The sequence below is a fragment of the Lepus europaeus genome, chromosome 6 (genome assembly GCF_033115175.1).
Source record: "Lepus europaeus isolate LE1 chromosome 6, mLepTim1.pri, whole genome shotgun sequence".
NCBI classification, from domain to species: Eukaryota; Metazoa; Chordata; class Mammalia; order Lagomorpha; family Leporidae; genus Lepus; species Lepus europaeus.
In genome coordinates, this window is record NC_084832.1 from 66485952 (window position 1) to 66510732 (window position 24781).

General features: G+C 40.8%; 1 pseudogene; it reads left to right on the forward strand.

Annotated features, from left to right (window-relative positions):
* Window positions 1-855: 855 nt before the first annotated feature.
* LOC133762108 (phosphatidylinositol 3,4,5-trisphosphate 3-phosphatase TPTE2-like) overlaps window positions 856-24781 on the forward strand; it is a 68334-nt pseudogene continuing 44408 nt past the window's right edge.

Sequence of the window (24781 nt, forward strand, 5' to 3'; positions counted from 1 at the left end):
GACCCCCAATCACATCCACTCACTTTGAGGTGGCCGCTGTCCAGGGTGCTCTCTTCCACCACCTCCTCACCTCCGGAGGCGGCCGCAGCCAAGGCAGAGGGCGGCGGCGCACCCTGGCCCCGCAGCCAGGGGGGAAGGCGGTAACGGGCAGGTGTCTGAGGGGCGCGGGCTGGGGCTGAGCGATACTTTGTGCGCGTACTCGCCTCAGCGCCGCGGGTGCACCCTGAAGTCGCTGACGCCGGGGCTGGTGGGGATGCAGGGCGGCGGCCGCGGCAGGTCCCCTGAGCCGCCGCACGCTGGCTTGATGGGGGCCGTCCAGCACCCGCTCCGGGGAGTCCCGGAAGATGATGACAGGTGGTGGCTGGGGCAGCTCCAGCGGCCCCAGGCTGTCCTGCGGGAGCCTGGGTCTGGGCCCTCGCCGCCCGCCCGCGCCGCTCCGAGTCGCCGGCTCCCGCCCGGCGGAGGTTTCCCGGAATCCTGCACAGCGACCACCAGAGGAGTTGAGCGGCCGGGCGCGGGTCGGCGCGGGTCGGGAGCCGGAGGGCCGGGCCTCAGGTCAAGCCTGCCCTTGGCTCTTTGGACTGCCCCAGCGCGGTCTGCAGAAGCAGGAGCAGCCCCGGCCTGGCCTTTGAGTCTCACAAAACAGCACACGGGGCGCTCAGCCCCCCAGAATCCCAACCTGTAGCCGCCATCCCCGCTATTACCTCCCAGGTTACGATTCGCGCCTGCGCGGAGCCAGTCAGTGCGAGGTCCTTGCCGGATGGCCACAGCGGCCAGTGACATCTCCACAGCCACCGGCCGGGCTCCTCTCCAGGCGGACGGGGCGGGGCCGGGCCTGAGCGCGAGTCCTTTCTGCCACGCCATTGGCCGCCGCTCTGAGGATTTTTCTCCTTCTGGAGGACCAAACGCGTTGGAAACCTCAGGGGAGCGGGCCGCGTCCGCTTGCGCCCAGACACCCCGGCCATTCCAGCCCCCTCGCAGGCTGCCGGGGTGCGGCCCTGGAGGGAAGGTGAGCGAGGGGTTGACTGGAAAAGCGTCCGCGCGGGCGGGCCGGGGCCGTCGTTGCCCGCGGCTGGCGCCCCGCTCGGCTCCGCCCCGCCGGCCGCGGCCTCCTGAGGCGGTTGGGCTGCGGGTCCCGCGCGCCCAGTGTTTCAGGGGCTGGGGCCTGGGCGTCTCCGGCCCTCGCCGCCCGCCGCGCCCCCTGCGGGCCAGTGCAGGAAGCGCTCTCCAGTCCCGGCGCTGCGCACAGCGTCCCGCACCGCCTCGCCGGCTCCCTGAGCGTCTCCTCAGCGGGATGGGCCCTTGGTCAGCCCGAGCCCGCCCACGCCTGAGGGCACCGCGCGAGGCACCGGCGTCGGTGCGGCGAGGGGGGCGGGGTGGGGGGGGCGGCAAACGGCCGAACAGCAGCCCAACACCTGGTAAAGGAATCCTAGAGGGAGGGAAGAGCCGACGGTTAGAGCCGAATGTAGGGAGCCAGGCTTCCGTTTACTTCAGAGGAAACTAACGGAAATCTGTTAGGAGCACTTTACAAGATATTTGTAAGGGGGCTGGTGCTGTGGCGCAGCTGGTTACAGTGTCCGCCAGCAGTGCGGGCATCCCACGTGGGCAGCGGCTCAAGTCCTGGCTTCTCTACTTCCAATCCAGCTCTCTCCTTATGCCTGGAAAGCAGTAGAAGATGGCCCAAGTCTTGGGTCCTGCACGTTTATCCCTTCAAAAAGGAAAGAAACGGAGGTCAGCATTGTGGTGCCAGTGCACTGTCATCCCATGTTGGAGCACTAATGAAGTCCCTGCTGCTCCACTTCTGATCCACCGTCCTCCTAATGTGCTTGCGAAGGGGGTGTCGATGGCCCAAGTACCTGGACCCCTGCCATCCACGTAGGAGACCTGGATGGAGTACTGGGCTCCTGGCCTTGACTCTGGGGCCATTTGAGCAGTGAACTAGCAGATTGAAGACTCTCTCTTCTCTCTGCCCCCCCCCCCGCCTCTCTGTAACTCTGCCTTTCAAATAAACAACTATTTTTTTAAAAGAGGCAATAAAGTGAGTCCGTGCAAAGTTTTAAAAGTGGAGAAATAATAAATATGCATCTTCGCTGTCTGGTGTACAAAGTACCTGACAAGATAGAGGAAACTGATATACACTACATCAGGTGGCTTCAAGAGGGAAATAGTGCCCGGGAGTGGAAATGAAAAGATTTCACAAGACACAATATGTCATTACACCTTGTGAACCTGAAACCAAATGAAAGCATCATTTCAAGAAATAAGATCATGTGTGGCCTCCACAGGCCTACTGTAATAGTAACAGCTGGCTGCTGATATATATATGGAAAGTGTGTGCGAATGCTCACAGTCTACCCTCGGAACTTTGCCAAGTAGGTATTCCAGTTTCCATAAAACACATAACTCACAAGAAATCCTTGGAAGGAAAGGCCGGCTCAGAAAACAGTCTTCAAATTGTAGTTAACAGCTTGCTGGGGAAAAATGAGGGAAAGCCTGAAAAATCCCCCATCCTCCCAGATTTTGGAGTCCTATTTCTCATAGGTCTCCAATATTTATGGGAAAATCCATTTTGTAATTCAGTAAACAGTAACCTGGAAATCTAAAAAAAAAAAAAAAGAAAGAAAAAAAAAGAAACTTGTCGCATCAATTTCCATTTACTTACATGGTTATTGCTATTTAACCCTGCTTTGTTTCACATTTGTGAGTTCAGATTTTCAGAAAGCTAATTTCTATTTTCTTCCTCTGTTGATTTGCAAACTCTCTGTTACCAAACATCAGCTCAGCAGCAAAGTCTAAAATTTAAACCCAGGGGAGAGGAATGTTTCACACACCAGTCCCCAGCACTGACACACTGTTCTCTTGTTCCAAGCACTGCACAGGTAGCTTATGTGGCAATCTTCAGTCACACACACACACACACACAGCAGGAGGGTAAGAGAATCCTGCTAAACACAGAGAATAAAGAATTTTCAATAACTGTGTTTTTTGTGTACAAAAGACAAAAGAAATACTGAATAATCTGAATTGTTTTAAAATCCATCGGCCCTGCTCATACCAGCTTCATCCAGGCTTTGGGAACTCTGGAAGGAGGACAGCCCTGTGATGACAGGGAATCATGTTTTCTTGACTATTGTTGCTTTAAATACTTTCATTAATATTTATTGCATTTTCATTAAATTTTTTAGGATGACATTATTATTTACATTACAGTCACAGGCTTAGTGATCCTACTAAATAAAAAGTTCAAAAAATAAATAAGAATATAGTGCAGCAAGAAAATAGGCAAGATCTCTAGAGTAACCAAGTGAAAAGATGTCCAAGTGAAAAGGTGTCCAAATTCACTCATAGAAAGGAAATTTTAAAAGTATCAAAAACAATACTATTAGAGCATATAATTCTTATCAATCTCTTGGTCAAATGTTTAAAGCAAAGTTTGACAAAACACTGTATATGCAACAGAACTGATTCACACAGCTATATTTTCTTTAATACTTTCCATTTCTCTTCCTTTTCCTTCCTCCTCCTTCCTTTTTTTTTTTAAGCTCCCACATAAAAAGAAGGACATGAGGTATTTATCTTTCTATGTCTAGCATATTTGAATTAACAAGATGTTTTTCAGTTCAAACCATTTTGTTGCAAATGATAGAATTTCATTCTTCTTTTAATAGCTGAACAATATTCCAGTGTGGGTATGTGTGTGTGTATCACCTTTTTGCCAGTCATCTGCTAATGAGCACCTTTGTTTGATTGCATAATTTGGCTATTGTGAACAGTGCTGCCATAAACATGATGGAACATGTATCTCTGCTAAAATGAATTAATGTCTTTGAGCTATATATCCAGGAGTGTGATTGCTTGGTCTTAGGGCAAGTGTATTTCTAGTTTCTAAGAAAATTTCCATACATTTTCCATAGTGGCTGCACTAAATACATTCCCACAGACAGCATAAAAGAGTTCCCCTTTCTCATAATCACCACCAGCATTGTTGTTCTGTCTTTTTTGTAACAGCCATTCTGACAGGGGTGAGTTGATGTCTTATTGTGATGCTGATTTGCATTTCCCTAATGTCTAATGATGTTGAGCATTTTTTCATGTATTTCTTGACAATTTATGTTTCTTCTTTTGAAAACTCTCTATTCAGATCCTCTCCCATTTCTTCACTGGATTGGTTGTTATTGTTTTTTTGTGTGTGTGTCTCTTTGCCTTCTAAATACATAAGTACATGTTTTTGAAAAGATTTTGAATAAATATGTGTGTGAGCATTCACTTGGCATGTGTGTGTATTTCAGAAAGGTTGTGTATAAATGAAATTAAAATATAAGTATTTTATTGGAAACATTTTGGAACTTACGCAGACACACAAACATATATATACATATACATATACACACATACATATTTCATCAAGAAGTACACAATCCTCTTCAAACACAAACACAAAATAATCATAGAGTAGGGTTGAGATTTATAAAATTTACTCTTCCTGGAAAGCTAGTGTGTTAGACTCTCTAAATCTTCTTACTGTAGGATCTGTGGAGTACTTTCTGTTTCCCTAAGATGCAATTCTACATAAGATGCACTGTTTGTATCTAGAATAACTGTAACAATTAGATGAAAAAAACTTGCTAAAATCATGTATCCTGGGGCCAGTGTTCTGGTACAGTGCATTAAAGTCCTGGCTTGCAGTTCAGGCATCCCATATGGGCAGCAAATTGAGTCCTATCATTTGCACTTCTGATGCAGCTCCATTCTATTGTGCCTGGGAAAGCAGTGGAGGATGGCACAAGGACTTGAGCCCCTGCACCCACTTGGGAGGCCCAGAAGAACCTCCTGGCTCTTGGCTTCAGATCAGCTTAGCTCCAGCCATTGCAGCCATTTGGAGGGTGACCAGTGGATAGAAGACCTCTCTATCTTTATCTCTCTGTGTAACTCATGTCTTTCCAATAACTAAAATAAATCTTAAAAAACCAAAGGATTGGTCATTTAAAAAACCTCATGCATCATTCCTGACAATTTTATTTTATTCAATATTGGCATATGAAACCGATTTCTAATGAAAAATAACACATGCCATACAAATAGTTACATAAAATGGAACTTCCAAAACTTATGAAAAATATATTTAAATATTTTGAAATCTATGTATAATAGGTGTCTTCAAAAGTTTAAGGTAAATGCATGAGGAATATTGTGATGCATGGATTTAAAATTTATTTTGTGCTAAATAAACTTACCTATTCATTTCATTTCCACAATTTTTTTTGTTTTTCTTTTTCTTTTTTTTTATTTAGTAAATATAAATTTGCAAAGTACAGTTTATGGATTACAATGGCACCCCCCAACTCACACCCCTCCCATCTCTCGCTCCCTCTCCCATTCCATTCACATCAAGATTCATTTTCAATTCCTTTTATATACAGAAGATTGATTTAGTATATATTAAGTAAAGATTTCATCAGTTTGCACCCACACAGAAACACAAAGTGTAAAATACTGTTTCAGTACTAGCTATATCATTACTTCACATTGGACAACCCAGTAAGGACAGATCCCACATGAGAAGTAAGTACACAGTGACTCCTGTTGTTGACTTAACAATTTGACACTCTTGTTTATGGCATCAGTAATCTCCCTAGGCTCTAGTCATGAGTTGCCAAGGCTATGGAAGCCTTTTGGGTTCGCTGACTTCGATCTTATTCCGACAGGGTCATAGTCAAAGTGGAAGTTCTCTCCTCCCTTCAGAGAAAGGTACCTCCTACCTTGATGGCCCCATTCTTTCCACTGGGATCACACTCGCTGAGATCTTTCATTTAGGTCTTTTTTTTTTTCCAGAGTGTCTTGGCTTTCCATGCCTAAAATACTCCCTTAAGGGCTGATTCTGAGGCCAGAGTGCTATTTAGGACATCTGCCATTCTATGAGTCTGCTGTGTATCCTGCTTCCCATGATGGATTGTTCTCTCCCTTTTTGATTCTATCAGTTAGTATTAGCAGACACTAGTCTTGTTTGTTCCACAAATTGTTTGACAGAGTCTAAAACACATGGGTAAAGACCAAACAGTTTTTATCTAGTTATATGATATCTAGTTATATGATACATATTTCTGATGTGTGCTTGGATTAAATTAGCTAATATTTTGTCAAGGATTTTTACATACATGTTCATCAGGGATATTGGTCTGTAGTTCTCTTTCTCTGTTGTAACTAATCCAGGATTGAGTATTAAGGTGATGCAGGCTTCATAGAAGGAGTTTGGGAGGACTCCTTTCTTTTCAATGGTTTTTGAATAGCTTGAGAAGAATTGGAATTAGAGCTTCTTTAATGTCTGGTAGAACTCAGCAATGGGCTTCTCTCTTAACACTGCTTTCCTGTATCCTACAGTTTTTTATATGATGTATTGTCATCTTCATTTATTTCCAGAAGTTTTTTGAATTCGCTTTTGATTTCTTCTATGGCCCACTGTTCATTCAGGAGCATGTTGTTCAGTCTCCATATATTTGCATGTGTTCTGGAGATTCCCGAGTTGATGGTTTCCAGCTTCATTCCATTCTGGTCAGAGAAGATACCTGGTATATTTTTGATTTTTTAAAATTTTCTGATACTTGCTTTGTGACATAGCTTACAGTCTATCCTAGAGAATGTTCCAAGCCCTGATGAGAAGAATGTGTATTCTGCCAATGTGGGGTGAAAGGCTCTGTAGATATCCATTTAGCCTATAGTGTTGATTAACTCAGCTGTTTTCTTTTTGATTTAGTCTGGCTAATCCTTCCATTTCTGAAAGTCATGTATTGAAATCCCCATTACTATTAATAGTATTTGAGTCTGTTTCCCCCTTTATGTCTATTAACTTTTTTAAGTAGCCAGGGAGCCTGTAGTTGCATGTATATACATTTATTATAGTCACATCTTTCTGTTAGATTGATCCCTTAATCATTACATTATACCCTTCTTTGTCTCTGATGACAGTGGCCTGAAACCTATGATTCAAGCACTCCCTGCCAATGGGGCACTATTTTTGGCCTACAAGTACATCAAGAAGTTGATGATGAGCCAGTTCAAAGCATACTGAAGTGTCTTGGTGGGCCTGGATCCAAACACAGGGGATTGAGGATTGCAGTTCATCTCAGGGTTTCACGGAGGATGAGACTGGTGTGGAATGAGTCTGATTTCTTGGGAATTCTGTTTTTGTCTTCCTTTCTTCTGCCCTAAGTCTTAAACTTTATGGAAGGACCTCGATTTTTACATCCTATAATTTCTATCTAGACTTTGTATTGAAATCGAAAAGCTGGTGCTCTTGCCCTTGGTAGAATGTATGAGTACAGGTGGCTCTATGCTCCCAACCTCAAAGGCTGAATGTGGTTCTGTCAGGGCACTTGCATCAGCCTGGATGCATTACCATGCAGTTTGGGTGGGATTGAGTGAATGGAAACAGTGTGGTTTAATGTTAAACCTCAATTATTAACAGAAAAACCCAGAAGTGACTATTTTTCATGAACATGATTATAAATAATTGCTTAACCTATTCTAGATACAGGGTCTCTTTTAAAGTCTGCTTAACCTGCATACTATACTAAGTGGTTAAAGTTATTCAAAAGTTTTCATATGGTACGTTAACAACTAAAACATCCATGAGGATTTCTAAGAGCGTAACCTGCATCCTGGTGTGGTTTCCACATTCTTGCTAAAGTTTCCGAGTAGTCATCCTGGATTTTCCAAGATGCTCTCCTTCTACCATAGTGCCATGTATTTTCTAGATGGGATCAGAGCCCATACTCTGACTGTATTGCAGCAGGTGGCCTGGAAGATAGGGCCTTTGGGAAGCAGTGTGGCCTTCACCAAATTCCCTTCTCCCAAAGAGCTTCCCCTAGCTGGAGGTTGGAGTGGTAGTGGGCTGGGGTAGGAATGAGCTGCTGTGCTTTGGTGAAGACCCATGTGGCTGGCATAGCTACTAGCTACCGCCTCTGGGGCCTGGCTTGAGATGGCTTAGAGATGTTATGATCATGGAGATTGAGATGGTGACTGTACTTGAGAATCATGAAATTGGATGGGGCAAGAGAAATAGGTACCTGTAAACTCAGGGTGAATTTTGAAATAAATACTGTTACAAATTGTGGTTAGGTTCAGCTGTAAACAACTATACTTAAATCTGAAGTTGTTAACTTTTTGCCATGTCTACAGTTTAACTTTTTTAATTGTTTTTTTTTAATTTTTTTATTTAATGAATATAAATTTCCAAAGTACAGCTTATGGATTACAAAGGCTTCCCCCACACACACCCGCAACCCTCCCCTTTCCCACTCGCTCTCCCCTTCCATTCCCATCAAGATTCATTTTCAATTCTCTTTATATACAGAAAATCAGTTTAGTATATATAAGGATTTCAACAGTTTGCCCTCACATAGCAACACAAAGTGAAAAAATACTGTTGGAGTACTAGTTATAGCATTTAATTGTTTTTTAAAGATAAACCAGTTTATAAGTTAATGAGTAATTGTAACTAATTGAACTAAGATAAAATCTAGGAAATTATGTTCTATCTGATATACACATTTTTAATCCTCCAGCACCACATTAAGTGAGTCAACAGCAGTATCTGTTGATGAAGGCGTCGATGAAACGTGAGCTCTCTATAAACGAATACATATTTGTATATGTAAACCAACACACATGTAAATAGACACACAGACACACACTCATACACATACATACCCAGAGAGATGGAGGTTTGAGAAGTTCTGATTAGCAGCAGGAGTGACAATCAGCATGTCTTTGACATAGTTTTCTAAAGTCTCCTTTTATCTGTAAGTAGCTTTCTATTTTATAAGTTTATTATATGTGGAGATTATATACACATACATATATACTATTTGTTCTTCTTTTAAAAGTTTTATTTTATTTCTTTCAAAGACAGAATCACAGAGAGAAGTAGAGACAGAGAGAGAGGCCTTTCATTCACTAGTTCACTTCCCAAATGATCACATCGGCCAGCATTGAGGAGATCTGAAGCTAGGAGCCTGGAGCTTCCTCTGGGTTTTCCACACGGTTGCAGGCATCCTCAGCTGCTTTCCTAGGCACATTGTCAGTGAGCCAGATTGGAATTCAAGCAGCCAGGCCTTTAACTGGCCCTCATATGAGATCCCGGTGCTACAGGCAGGGGCTTTAACCTGCTGTGCCAAAGCCCAGCCACTACTATTTTTTCTTGAAAACAGATTAATATGACAAAGTGAGGTATTTATCATCATGATCAAAATGTGAAGAAAGAAGGACATAGTGTCATGTACATGGTATGAATGAGAGAAGCAATATTTATAACTATATGCCAAATGATGACAGCCTCACAATTTTTATACTCTCCCTGTATATTAACTTCCACAAATAAGAGATATTTGTTTTTCTTGGTCTGCTTTATTTCACATGATCTAATGATCTCCAGTTCTATCCTCTTGTTCCAAATGTCAGGATTTCATTCTTGTTATGACTGTGTAGTATTCCATTGGGCATATATGCCACATTTTCTTTTTCTAAACATTTTACTAAACAACAATTATATCACAGTTTCATTATCTGTCACCATTTGATGGATATCTATGTTGCTTCCATGTTTTTGCTATTGTCAATTATTGAGCTGCTATAAACATAGGAGTCCAGCTACCTCTTTCATATACTGATTTCATTTGCCTTGCATATATTCCCAGGGGTGTGATAGCAGGATCATATGGTAGATCTATTTTTAGTTTCCTGAGGAATATTAATCATGTTTTCCATATGGTTGATCCAATTTGCATTCCCTCCAACACTGTTTGAAGCTGCATTTAAATTGCCTATTTTTTTTAACTTTTATTTAATGAATATAAATTTCCAAAGTACAGCTTATGGGTTACGATGGCTTCCCCCCTCCCGTAACTTCCCTCCCGCCCGCAACCCTCCTCTCTCCCGCTCCCTCTCCCCTTCCATTCATGTAAGGATTCATTTTCAATTCTCTTTGTACACAGAAGATCAGCTTAGTATATATTAGGTAAAGTTTTCAACATTTTGCCTATATAGCAATACAAAGTGAAAAAAACTACCATTGGATTACTAATTATAGCATCAAATAGCAATGTACAGCACATTAAAGACAGAGAACCCACATGATTTTTTTTTCAAATTAATTAACTTTCTATGCCATTTCCCCTTCAATACCAGGTTGTTATTTTTTTTTTTCATTTCCAATTCTCTTTATATACAGAAGATCACTTCAGTATATCATTAGTAAAGAGCTCATCAGTTTGTGCCCACACAGAAACGCAAAGTATAAGGATAAAGTATTACATTCTATATCTAGAGTCAGGACCTAAGCTGATCAGGTCATTGTTTCTTATAGTGTCCATTTCATTTCAGCAGGTTTCCCCTTTGGTGCTCAGTTAGTTGTCGCCGATCAGGGAAAACAAATGATATTTGTCTCTTTGGGACTGGCTTAATTCACTCAGCATGATGTTTTCCAGATCCCTCCATCTTGTTTCAAATGACTGGGTTTCATTGTTCCTTACTGCTGTATAGTATTCTATGGAGTACATGTCCCATAATTTCCAGTCTACTGTTGATGGGCATTTGGGTTGGTTCCAGGTCTTAGCTATTGTGAATTGAGCTGCAATAAACATAAATGTGCAGATGGCTTTTTTATTAGCCAAATTAATTTCCTTTGGGTAAATTCCAAGGAGTGGGATGGCTGGGTTGTATGGTAGGGTTATGTTCAGGTTTCTGAGGAATCTCCAGACTGACTTCCATAACGGCTTAACCAGTTTGCATTCCCACCAACAGTGGGTTAGTGTCCCTTTTTCCCCACATCCTCTCCAGCATCTATTGTTGGTAGATTTCTGAATGTGAGCCATTCTCACCGGGGTGAGGTGAAACCTCATTGTGGTTTTGATTTGCATTTCTCTGATTGCTAGTGATCTTGAACATTTTTTCATGTGTCTGTTGGCCATTTGGATTTCTTCTTTTGAAAAGTGTCTATTGAGGTCCTTGGCCCATCTCTTCAGTGGGTTGTTTCTTCTGTTGTTGTGGATTTTCTTGATTTCTTTGTAGATTCTGGTTATCAACCCTTTATCTGTAGTATAGTTTGCAAATATTTTCTCCCATTCTGTCGGTTGCCTCTTCACTTTCCTGACTGTTTCTTTCGAAGTACAGAAACTTCTCAATTTGATGCAATCCCAAATGTTAATTTTGGTTTTGACTGCCTGTGCTCCTGGGGTCTTTTCCAAAAAGTCTTTGCCTGTACCTATATCTTGCAGGGTTTCTCCAATGCTCTCTAATAATTTGATGGTTTCGGGACGTAGATTTAAGTCTTTAATCCACGTTGAGTGAATTTTTGTGTAAGGTGAAAGGTATGGGTCTTGCTTCAAGCTTCTGCATATGGAAATCCAGTTTTCCCAGCACCATTTATTGAATAGACTGTCCTTATTCCAGGGATTAGTTTTGGGTCTTTGATCAAATATAAGTTGGCTGTAGATGTTTGGATTGATTTCTGGTGTTTCTATTCTGTTCCATTGGTCTATCCATCTGTTTCTGTACCAGTACCATGCTGTTTTGATAATAACTGCCCTGTAGTATGCCCTGAAATCTGGGATTGTGATGCCTCCGGCTTTGTTTTTGTTGTACAAGATAGCTTTGACTATTCGAGGTCTTCTGTGTCTCCATATGAATTTCAGTATCATTTTTTCCAGATCTGAGAAGAATGTCTTCGGTATCTTGATTGGTATTGCATTGAATGTATAAATTGCTTTTGGGAGAATAGACATTTTGATGATATTGATTCTTCCAATCCATGAGCATGGAAGATTTCTCCATTTTTTGGTATCCTCTTCTATTTCTTTCTTTAAGGTTTTGTAGTTTTCATCATAGAGTTCTTTAACGTCCTTGGTTAAGTTTATTCCAAGGTATTTGATTGTTTTTGTGGCTATTGTGAATGGGATTGATTTTAGAAGTTCTTCCTCGGCCGTGGCATTGCCTGTGTATACAAAGGCTGTTGATTTTTGTGGATTGATTTTATATCCTGCTACTTTGCCAAACTCTTCGATGAGTTCCAATAGTCTCTTAGTAGAGTTCTTTGGGTCCCCTAAATAAAGAATCATATCATCTGCAAAGAGGGATAGTTTGACTTCTTCCTTCCCGATTTGTATCCCTTTAATTTCTTTTTCTTGCCTAATAGCTCTAGCTAAAACTTCCAGAACTATATTGAATAGCAGTGGTGAGAGTGGGCATCCCTGTCTGGTGCCAGATCTCAGCGGAAATGCTTCCAACTTTTCCCCATTCAATAGGATGTTGGCCATGGGTTTTTCATATATTGCTTTGATTGTATTGAGGAATGTTCCTTCCATACCCAGTTTGCTTAGAGTTTTCATCATGAAAGGGTGTTGTATTTTATCAAATGCTTTCTCTGCGTCTATTGAGAGAATCATATGGTTTTTCTTCTGCAGCCTGTTAATGTGGTGTATTACGTTGATTGTTTTGCGGACGTTGAACCATCCTTGCATACCAGGGATAAATCCCACTTGGTCTGGGTGGATGATCTTTCTGATGTGTTGTTGCATTCTATTGGCCAGGATTTTATTGAGGATTTTTGCATCTATGTTCATCAGGGATATTGGTCTGTAATTCTCTTTCAATGCTGCATCTTTTTCCGGCTTAGGAATTAAGGTGATGCTGGCTTCATAGAAAGAATTTGGGAGAATTCCTTCTTTTTCGATTGCTCTGAATAGTTTGAGAAGCATTGGAGTTAGTTCTTCTCTAAATGTCTGGTAGAACTCAGCGGTGAATCCATCTGGTCCTGGGCTTTTCTTTGTTGGGAGGGCCTTTATTACTGTTTCAATTTCTGTGTCAGTTATGGGTCTGTTTAGGTTTCCTATGTCTTCCTGGCTCAATTTAGGTAGGTTGTATGTGTCCAAGAATCTGTCCATTTCTGATAGATTTCCCTGTTTGCTGGCATACAAGTCCTTGTAGTAATTTCTGATGATTCTTTTTATTTCTGTGGTGTCTGTTGTTATGTTTCCTTTTTCATCTCTGATCCTATTGATTTGGGTCTTTTCTCTTCTTTTTTTAGTGAGTTGGGCCAATGGGGTGTCAATTTTGTTTATTTTTTCAAAAAACCAGCTCCTCGTTTGGCTGATTTTTTGTAATTTTTTTTGGATTCAATCCTGTTGATTTCTTCTTTGATTTTAATTATTTCCCTTCTTCTACTGGGTTTGGGTTTGGTTTGCTGCAGCTTTTCTAGATCCTTGAGATGACTTGAAAGCTCATCTATTTGGTGCCTCTCCAATTTCTTGATGTAGGCACCTATTGATATAAACTTTCCTCTTAGCACTGCTTTTGTTGTATCCCATAGGTTTTGGTATGTTGTGTTGTTATCCTCATTTACTTCCAGAAAATTTTTGATTTCTCTTTTAATTTCTTCTATGACCCATTGTTCATTCAGGAGCATGTTGTTCAATCTCCATGTGTTTGCACGTGCTCTGGGGATTCCCGAGTTGCTAATTTCCAATTTGATTCCTTTGTGGTCTGAGAAGCTGCATGGTATGATTCTAATTCTTTTGAATTTGCTGAGACTTGCTTTATGGCCTAGTATGTGGTCAATCCTAGAGAAGGTTCCATATACTGCTGAGAAGAATGTAAAGTCCTTAGATGTAGGATGAAATGTTCTGTAGATATCTGTTAGATCCATTTGAGCTATAGTGTCATTTAAATCTGCTGTCTCCTTGTTGATCTTCTGTCCTGATGATCTGTCTATCTCTGAGAGTGGAGTATTGAAGTCCCCCAGTACTATTGTATTGGGGTCTAAGTCTCCCTTTAAGTCCCTTAACAAGTCTTTTAAATAAGCTGGTGCCCTGTGATTCGGTGCATATACATTGACAATTGTTATATCTTCCTGTTGAATGGATCCCTTAATCATTAAATAGTGTCCCTCTTTGTCTCTCCTGACAGTTTTTATGGTGAAGTTTATGTTGTCCGATATTAAGATGGCTACGCCTGCTCTTTTTTCATTTCTGTTGGCATGGTATATCTTTTTCCAGCCTTTCACTTTCAGTCTGTATGGATCATTGTTGGAAAGATGAGTTTCTTGTAAGCAGCAAAAAGATGGGTTTTGTTCCTTAACCCAATCCGCCAATCGGTGTCTTTTAACTGGACAGTTCAAGCCATTAACATTCAATGTTACTATTGAGAAGGAGTAACTTTGCCCTGCCATTTGCCAAAGATATTTTCTGATATCTGGTTTGAGATTCCTGTGTTCTTTTGGTGTGAGGTTTCCTTCCTTTACCTTCCTTCATATTGGCTACCGTGTTTCTGTGCTTCTGTATGTAATACATCTTTAAGCATCTTTTGCAGGGCTGGACGAGTGGCGACAAATTCTTTCAGTTTCTGTTTGCTGTGAAAGGTCTTTATTTCACCTTCATTCACAAATTGCCTATTTTGATAAGAACAAAATAGTCTGAATTGCATATTTACTCTGGATAGTTTTGAAAAGATGCAGAAAAAGAATAGAGAGGCGAGTGTCATTCCAAGCTACCCCTTTGGGTCTCCATGTTTCTATCAAGCATGGTTCTCTATGGCCGCACTGTTAAGCAATTTCAGGGTTGTAACAATTCTTTGCTTCCTGGAGATCCAGTGCACTGCAGGAGTCAGAAAGAGCTTGTAATAAGAGGATGCCTACCTCAAGGTAAAGTTTACTTCATTAATCAATCAGTTGCCTTAGCTCCTTAAGTCTGAGTGGAAAAGGTGGGTGCAGGTGGATTAGGGGGATATTGAAAGTATAGGAGATTTCTTATATTTAAGGTTATCCTAATAACATTCATCCATGTCCTAAGTTCTCTGCTCAGTATCTGTTCTCTCCATTCTCCAGTTTTGGGCACAAGCTGTCAGAGCTGTGTTGGGATTGATTCCTCTTGGGATGAAATTTGAGTCTTGCATTGGAGGTTTCAGCAGGGTAGGAAATTGGTCCCCAATAGTTACCTTGTCTGCAGCCATGTGGTAAAATGAACCATCACTAGAGACTACATCAACCAGGCTTTCCCTCCTGTGATGAATGGAAGGCGCTCAGTCTTTAGGACATTTTTCCTTGGAAATATGTGCCTAACTTCCTTACCTCCAAAGTACATTTGCAACTCCAACTGTAGCTCTCATTAATGATTACCTGTTCACTGGGAATCCAGTATCAACAAATGAACATTATAGGATAAGAATACCATTTATTCCTGATGCCCATCCCTGAAATCTCTTACTGCTGTGGAACCTGAGGTCTAGCCCAAATCTGGTGACCTGCCCATGATGACCTAGATCATTCATGGAAGAGTTGGTATGAGAAAACAATTCTACCTTACCACTCTCTTCTTGTCCATACTATGTGCATTAGTTTATGTCCCTAAGTTTAATATTACCATTTAGTTAGAGTCAGGGCTTTATACCTAAGGGAAATGTTACTATATATCCAAAGCGAGCGTTCTATTCAAACACAAAATCTCATGTTGCAGAAAGCTAAACGTATTTCAGTTAGTAGCAAAATGGACTTTGTATTACAACTTCTGAAAATTTTTCTTTTAAAATTGTTTGCAGTGCATTCCTGAATTAAATCATAATGTATTTTAAAGGAAATTTGTGATTGATTGTATGTATATTTCCTTCTTTTTGCAGCACAAGATAAAGAACATTGCTCATTTAATTGTATCAGCCTTTGCATTCAGGTGATACTTTTAAAAAGAATGTAATTAAATATGTATGACATTTAATATCATTATTATAATGGAAAATGATATGTAAACAAAACAAAAATATTTTACTATTAATATGTTGTTAAATAGCTATGTTAATGCAGCATTAAAGCAGTCATAAACTATATATTTTTTTAAATGTTGTTAAATATACCATGTGCTTTCCTTTTATACAATCTAATTTGTCTTGGAATTCTGGCTTAAGCTAGACATCATGACTTGCAAAGAAATAGTATTTGCCTAAATTTAACAGTAATATACTGGTAAGTGTTTCTATCTATAAAAATGAAAATAATGAAGTATACAAGATAAAATGCCATAGGGCATTTTGTTAAATACCATACACCACTAGAATTACTTTTTAATTTTGGAACCATTTTACTAGTTCCTCTTCTGTACACAGAGGAGAGGAAGACTTCATATAGATTAATACAATATAATTCTTTCCTTTTAAATTAATATTCTCATTTGAGTTGGAATTATCACAAAGTACATTGAAGATTAATTCATCTTCACATACTGCTAATAATATAATCAATTTCTAAGGAATGTGTTTAGAATTTATAAGAAAAAGACGTAGGAGGCACTTTAAGTTCAACAATCAAAATACTGATAGAATTGATTTACTGGGCCAGAAGCACCCATGAATATGTAATCATGTACTTGTTGAAAAAAATACTGATAAAAAAATCTTACTAGTCAAAGTTGTCTTTGAAGACCTTAATGTTAAGTATGCCCTCACTTGGTTTTTATTACCAAATTCTTAAATATTTTCCAGATTAATGAGGTTTAAATTTTATGAGAAATTCATAGCTACTCCTTATGAAATTCTCAAATTACAAGAATAATTACAGAGACATATAATTCTAATTTTGTTTTCCTGCTGTGTCTTGAGGAGTCAGTCTGATATGCATCCTATAAAAAGACAAAATAACATGCTGTAAAATAGGCTGGTGAAAATTTTATTCACCAGCTACTGGTTTGGTTGGGTGAAAACTGAGTAATTTTTTTGAGATTCTGAGGCAACATGGTCCTTCCTTTAACTTGACAGTTTAATCCTAAATAATTCATATTGCTATCTGATTATTAAACTAAATGTCATCTAACTATAGAACAAAAGTCTATCTGCATAATCATTATTTACATTTTGTTTATTATAGAGTATTTGGAATTCTACTCATCTTTGTGAACAAATTTCTCATTGTGTCAGATGTACTTTTAAATGATAACACAATGGTTTTGGAATTTCTTTCAACTTCTTTGGCTATTGCATTCTTTTTTTTTCTTTGATGTTCTACTCAGAGTATATGTTGAGGGGTAAGTTTGATTCCTTTATTTCTTAGCACACAAAATAATTTTATATTATCATAAGACACATCCCAAAATAATTAATAGGTCAGTCCAACCAAATGTGTCCCTTTTTATCAGAATCATTCTCCTGGAAGGCACAGTCCATAGAGAAATAGCAATTCCAATCCCAGTTTTTCATAAATTGCATGTTAATAGTATATATTCTCCAACAGTGTATTCTAGAAGCTTCTTTGAACAGATAAAACTTAAAGAGAATGCAAAATAGGACCATCCAGCTGATGTGTCAATATGCACATTAACAAGGGGAAAATGTGTTGATTATAGATAACAAAAATCCTCAATAAAATATGAACAAGTTGATTCCAGCAGCACATCAAAAGATCATTCATCATGATCAAATGGGATTTATCTTGGGGATGCAAGGATGATGGAAACAACATCAATCAGTTATATACCACATCAAAGTAATGGATAAAATCCTGATCATCTTAGTAGATACAGAAAAAGCATTCAGTAAAATCCAACCAATTCATAATGAAAACTCTGAACAAATTAGGTATATGAAGAATGTACCTCAATAATAAAGGCTATCGATGAAAAACTGATAGCCAACATTGCACTGAATGAGGAAAAGCTGAAAGCAAGTACTCTAAGATCTGGAATGACACAATGTGATGTCCTCTCTCAGTACTTATATTCACTACCACACTGGAAGTTTTGGCCAGTTTCATTAGGCAAGAGAAAAAAACTAAAAGGAATGTAGGAAGGGGAAGTCAAATTATACATTTTTGTAGATGATATAATCCAATGTACAGAAACACCTAAATATCCCACCAAAAGAATGTTATAAATAATAAACAAATGGGGCCAGTGCTATGGCATAATGGGTAAAACCACCACCTGCAGTGCTGATATCCCATATGGGTGCTGGTTTGAGTTCTGGCTGCTCCACTTCTGATCCAGCTCTCTGCTGTGGCCTGGGAAAGCAGTAGAAGATGGCCCAAGTCCTTGGGCCCCTGCACCCATGTAGAGACCTGAAAGAAGCTCCTGGCTCCTGGCCTCAGATTGGCGCAGCTCCAGCTGTCATGGCCAGTTGGGAAGTAAACCAGCAAGCAGATGGAAGACCTCTCTCTCTCTTTCTGCCCCTCCTTCTCTCTCTGTGTAACTCTGACTTTCAAATAAATAAATCTTTTTAAAAAAGAAATAATAAACAAATTCAATAAAGTTGGAGGACACCAAATCAACCTAGAAAAATCAATAGCATTTAAAAAGTTTTATTTATTTAAAAAGCAGAGTGAAAGACAGAGAGCAAAAAGCAGAGACTGAGAGAAAGATCTTCCACCTGCTGGTTCACTCCCCCAATGGCCATGTCTAGGCCAGGTCTAGGCCAGTCTGAAGCCAGAATCCAGGAACTTCATCTTGGTCTCCCACATGGATGATAGGGGCCTAAGTATTTGAGCTATCATCTGCTGCCTTCCCAGGCACATTAGGAAGCTGCATCAGAAGCAGAGTAGCTGGATTCAAACCAGGCACTCCAATATGGAATGTGGGTGTCCCAAGTGGTGGCTTAACTGCTACACCACAATGCCTGCTCCACTGGCAGCCTTGTTATATACGTATGATGATCTTGCTGAGAAGGAAATCATAAAAGCAGTCTCATTTGTAATATCCAATTTTTAAAAAGCATCCTGGAATAAATTTAACCAAAGATGAGAAAGACCTCTACAATGAAAATCACAAAATGTTAATAAAAGAAATTTAATAATACATACACATACAGATGGAATGAGGTCTCATGTTTGTGGGTTGGAAGAATTAAGATTGTTAAAATGTCCACATTACTCAATGCAATTTACAGATTCAATACAATCATCAAAATACCAATGACTATTCTTTTCATAACTAGAAAAAAATCCTAAAATTCACATAAAAGCACAAAAATAGCTGAAGTAATCTTGAACAAAAAGAACAAAGCTTGAAGCAACACGAACATGTTATCAAGTGATAGTAACCAAAATATCACGGTATTGACATAAGGATTCATAGAACAATGAAACAGAATAGAGATCCTAGAAATAAACCCACACATCTATAACCAACTGATTCTCAACTTAGTCACCAAACATATACCATGGAAAAAGGACAATCTCCTCTATAATGATGATGGGAAAGCTGAATATCCATAGACAGAAGATTAAAACATCACCCTTCCCTATCTCTCACCCTATACAAATATCGACTCAATATAGATCAACCTAAATATGAGGCCTGATACTGTGAAACATCTAGAAGAAAACATAGGAGAAACACATAAAGGCATCAATATAGGCAATGGGTTTTTGGATAAGACCACAAAAGTACAATCAACAAAAAACAAAAATAGACAAATGGGATTTTATTGAACTAAAAGGCATCTGCATGACCAAAGAAACAATCAACACAGTGAATAGACAAACTACAAAATGGGAGAAATATTTGTAAACTATATATCCGACAGAGGATTAACATATAGAATATGTAAGGAACTATAAGATGTCTAAAGAAAAATTCACGTTTTTAAAAAAATTTTATTTGAAAGACAGAGTTGTAGAGAGATAGAGGGAGAGACAGAGAGAGATCTTCCATTCACTGGTTCACTCCCCAAGTGGCCATAATGGCCAAGACTGGACCAAGCCAAATCCAGGAGCCAGGAGCTAGATCCGAGTCTCCCACATGGGTTCAGGGTCCCAAGCAGTTGGATTATCCTCCACTTCACATTAACAGGGAGCTAGATCGGAAGTGGAGCAGCCCAGATGAGAACTGATGACCATATGGGATGCCAGCATTGTAGGCAGTGATTTAACCTATTATGCCACAATGCTGGCCTCAAAAAATCTAATTTTAAAATGTGAAAATGATATATTTAGACATTTCTCAAAAGAAGAAATTCAAATGGCCAAATTTATGAAAAAATTCTCAATCTCATTAGCCATCAGTTCATACAAATTAAAACTCGTAAGATATTATCTCATCCGTTAGAAAGGCTATTACCAAAAAGACAAAAAACCTGTAAAGGCTGGTCAGGATGTGGGGAAAAAAGCAATTCATATACCCTGTTGAAGGGAATGTAAATTAGTACAGCAGGCATGGAGGCTCCTCAAGAAAATAAAGCAGATATACCTGGGGGCAAGTCTTAGCACAGTGGGTTAAGCCACTGCTTCACACACCTGCATCCACACCAGAGTGCCTGTGTTCAAGCCCTGGCTCCACACTCCAAACCAGCTTCCCACTAATGTGCACCCTGGGAGGTAGTAGGTGATTACTCAAGTACTTGAGTCCCTGCCATCCACAGAAGAGATCTGGATTGAGTTCCTGACTCCTAACATTGAGCTGGCCCAATCCCAGTTGTTGTGGGCATTTGGGGAGTGAGTGAATCAGGGGATAGGAGATCTCTCCCTCTCCCTCTCTCTAGTTCTGTCTTTAAAATAAATAAGTAAATAAATAGACATTTAAAATAATAGATGTACCACACCATATGATCCAGTTATCTCACTTCACAAATTCAAAGGAAAATAATTCAGCATGTCATAAAAACACCTGCACTCTTATGTTTATTGTTGCATTATTCACAACACCAAGATGTGAATTCAACCTAGGTGTCCATAAATGTATGCATAAATAAAGAAAATGTGATGTATATACACAATGGCAAATTATTCAGCCATAACAAAGAATGATATCAATTTCTTTTTTTAAAGATTATTTATTTATTTGAAATTCAGAGTTAAACATAGAGAGAAGGAGAGGAAGAGAAGAGAGAGAAAGAGGCCTTCCATCTATTGATTCACTCCTCAATTGGTCACAACGGCCAGAGAGCTGCACCAATCCAAAGCCAGGAGCCAGGAGCTTCTTCCAAGTCTCCCTTGTGGGTGCAGGGGCCCAAAGACACGGGCCATCCTCTACTGCTTTCCCAGGCCATAGCAGAGAGCTGGATCAGTAGTGGAGCAGCTGGAACTCGGACTGGTGCCCATATGAGATGCCAGCACTGCAGGCAGCGGCTTTACCCATTACACCACAGCGCCAGCCCCAATATCCTATCATTTTCAACAAAATGCACGGAACAAGAGGACATTATGTTAAGTGAAGTAATTCAGACATAAAGAGACAAATACTGCATGTTCTTTTTCATATTTGGAAATGAACAAAAAAAACCTTAAAAGTCAACCTACATTTAGAATAGTAATTACTGGAGCCTGGGAAGGTGAGAGGGAAGGTAAAGGTTGGATAACAGGTGCCAAAATACAGTTAGAAGGAATAAATTCTAGTATTCTACAATACAGTGGGATGACACTAACCTATGAGATATTTTATGAGTAAATTAGAAGAGAGGGGTTTGAAGACCCTAAGCATGGTAAAGAGAGGGAAACATTAAATATACTGATCTAATCAATACGATTCATACACACTTATTGACACACCACACTATAGCCGAGATGTGTACAATTATTAAGTGTTAAAGATTTGGAAAAGATGTTTCAGGAGATATAAATGCTACCTAAGCTGATTTGATAATCAGACATTAAAAACATGTATCAGCTTATCAAACTAAATTCAATATGTACAATTAAAATAACAAAATATTCAAAAAGAAATAGGAACACATATATGAAGTAAAAATATTGATACTTTTATTAAGAGTTGAATCATGGGACCAGCACTGTGGTGTAGCGAGTAAATCTGCCTCCTGCAGTGCTGGCATCCCATATGGGCACCGGTTCTTGTCCTGGCTACTCCACTTCCAATCCAGCTCTCTGCTATGGCCTGGGTAAACAGTGGAAGACCTGTGTGGGAGACCTGGAAGAAGCTCCTGGCCCCTGACTTCAGATTGGCACAGCTCTGGCTATTGTGGCCAACTGTGGAGTGAACCAGTGGATAGAAGACCTCTCTCTCTCTCTCTCCCTCTCTCTCTCTCTCTCTCTCTCTCTCTGCTTCTCTCCTCTCCTGCCTTTCAAATAAATGAATAAATCTAAAAAAAAGAGAGTTGATTCATGTTGCTGGCACTGTGACTGAGTGAGCTAGGCTGCCACATTACAATGCCAGCATCCCATTTCAGAGCAACAGTTCAAGTCCCAGCTGTTCCACTTTTGCTCCAGCTCTCTGCTACTACTTCTCTGAAAACAGTGGAAGATGGCCCAAGTATTTGGACCCTGCCCCTATATGAAAGACTTGGATAGAGTTCCTGGCTACTGCCTTTGGCCTGGTACATCCCTAGTTATTGCCATCATTTGGGGAGTGAACCAGAAGATGAAACATTCTCTCTCTCTCTCTCTGTGTGTGTGTGTGTGTGTGTGTCTCTGTTAATGTCTCTGTCTCTCTGTCTCTGTCTCTCTTCCATTCAAAAAATGAATATTTAAAAAATAATTGAATCATATTTGACATTTAACAGTATACTGAGTACTAGATAACAAATAATAAATAACTTCGTGTCTTATCTCAGAATGAAATTTTTGGAGTCAGCACTGTGGTGCAGTGGGTTAAGCTGCCACCTGCAGTACCAGCATTCCATATGGCAAGCAGTTAGAGTTCCTGCTGCTCTACTTCCAATCCAGTTCCCTGCTAATGCACCTGGGACAGCAGTGAATGATGGCCTGAGTCCTTAGGTCACTGCACTCATGAGGGAGACCTGGATGAAGCTCCTGGCTCTGGCCTGAGCCCTAGCTGTTTGGGCAATTTAGGAGAGTGAATCAGCAGATGGAAGATATCTCTCTCTCTCTCTCTCTCTCTCCTCCTCCTCCTCCTCCTCCTCCTCCTCCTCCTCCTCCTTCTCTTTCCCACTATAACTCTCCGCCCTTCAAGTAAATAATCTCTATAAAAAAGAATGCAAATTTTAGTGAGGTAAAGAGGAGACATGAAGCATGCTCTTCCCATTAGAGGGCAGTGAAGCAGCAGTCACTTTTTCTCTGCCAGCTTTCTGAGATGGTGTGTGGTATGAGGCAAGCCTTGGACATGACCAATAGGGGAGTCAAGGACTAAGCTCTCCAGCCTCCTTTCATCCAGAGGATCTCAGAAGGCAGTGTGTCTCCTCTCTGTTGACTCCCCATCCTCATGCCATTGAACTAAGCAGAGTTGCCCATAGACAGGTTTCTCAGTCCCTGAAAGGGGCCTCCTTGATTCAGAAACATTCCCTGGAGAACAAGTGCCCATGTCTGAAGGAGCCACAATTGAGGAAGAAGCTGTGGTGGATGGAGTTCATCTTTGCCTAAAGGAGGCTACACAAGCCTGCTGGTATTCCAGTGTCAGTCAGAGCCAGACCATGAGTTTTCTGGTCTAAATAGTGATGCTTCTTCCTCTCATAAGCTTCTCTGTAATAACTCCTCATGGCTCCAGGTGCTCTAATGCTGTGACATATTCACCTTCCATTGCACAACACCCCACATTTCTTCTGTCACCCACATGAAATCAATGCTTGCCTCTTACTCTGTGGTTCTCCTCTATCTGTTACTATACTGCAACTGCCATATTAAAGCTTTAGTTATATATACAAATCTTATAATGAATATAAATTTCCTGCATGTAAAATTGCCATTCACATTTCATTTTTATCAAAATTGAATCTAGAACTCACATTTTAAATAATTATTGAAAGTAGATTGCTTAATTGGAATAAGTCAAATAATATGCACTTAGTGACACAGAAGACCTACAGGGAGAGCAAGGTCACCCATTGCCACCCTAGCTGTGCCGCGGGAGTGGAGCCAGAGAGCAGAGCCGATGTTGCCATTGATTTCTCCACAATGTTGCAGTGGGTTCGTTTCTGAGAAGAGCAGCGTGGTGGGGGCAAGAGGCGCGGAGTCAACACACAGACCCCGGGAGTCCGGTGAGAGCAGGCTTGAGGCGAGCAGCCTGCAGACTCATTTATTACAGTTGGTACAACAGCTTATATAGCCAAGACCAGCCAATCTGGTCAAGGGGCGGTCCATACCCCAACCAATCACAGCCTGTTGCCAGGCAGTTTCCAGAGCCATCCAATCACAGCCTGTCGCCAGGCAGTTTCAAATCCATCCAATCACAGCCTGTTGCCAGGCAGTTTCCAGAGCCATCCAATCACAGCCTGTCGCCAGGCAGTTTCAAATCCATCCAATCACAGCCTGTTGCCAGGCAGTTTCCAGAGCCATCCAATCACAGCCTGTTGCTAGGCAGTTTCCAGAGCCAGGTGGGTTTCAAAGCCATTCCTGACTAACTGACGCTCGCTTGCCAGTGGCCACCTTGGCATGGCCTTCTCATTCCACTACATTTCCCCCTTTTCGTTTATTTTTTGAGCAACGGGAGGCATGATTCTTGGCCATACCATTGTTGACCCCGTTTCCATGTGGTCTCCGTACGCAGCTGTGCCTGTCTTAGGTTGTCCCCCAGGGGATCTTACCCATCATTGACTAACCAGCGCTCAAATCGAGAGACCACAGGAGTGCTTGCTCAGATAGGGGTAGGAATGAGGAATAATGGTTATCAGGAATGGCATGACCGCACACAGGCTGTGGGCCATTGGAGTGGCTGACCAGAGCTAGTGGGGTACACAATGGTAACAGATGTGGCTTTGGGCAGTTTCTCAGGGTAGGATGATAGGGCAGGTGCATCTGCTAACAAGGCGGAGTCTCGGTCTTGTTCAGCTGGTTCTGGTTGGCTGTCAGTTGCAGGCTTGATGTTTCTGGCTGGTACCCAAATGGGCTGTTCTGCATTCTCTGGAAAGACACAAG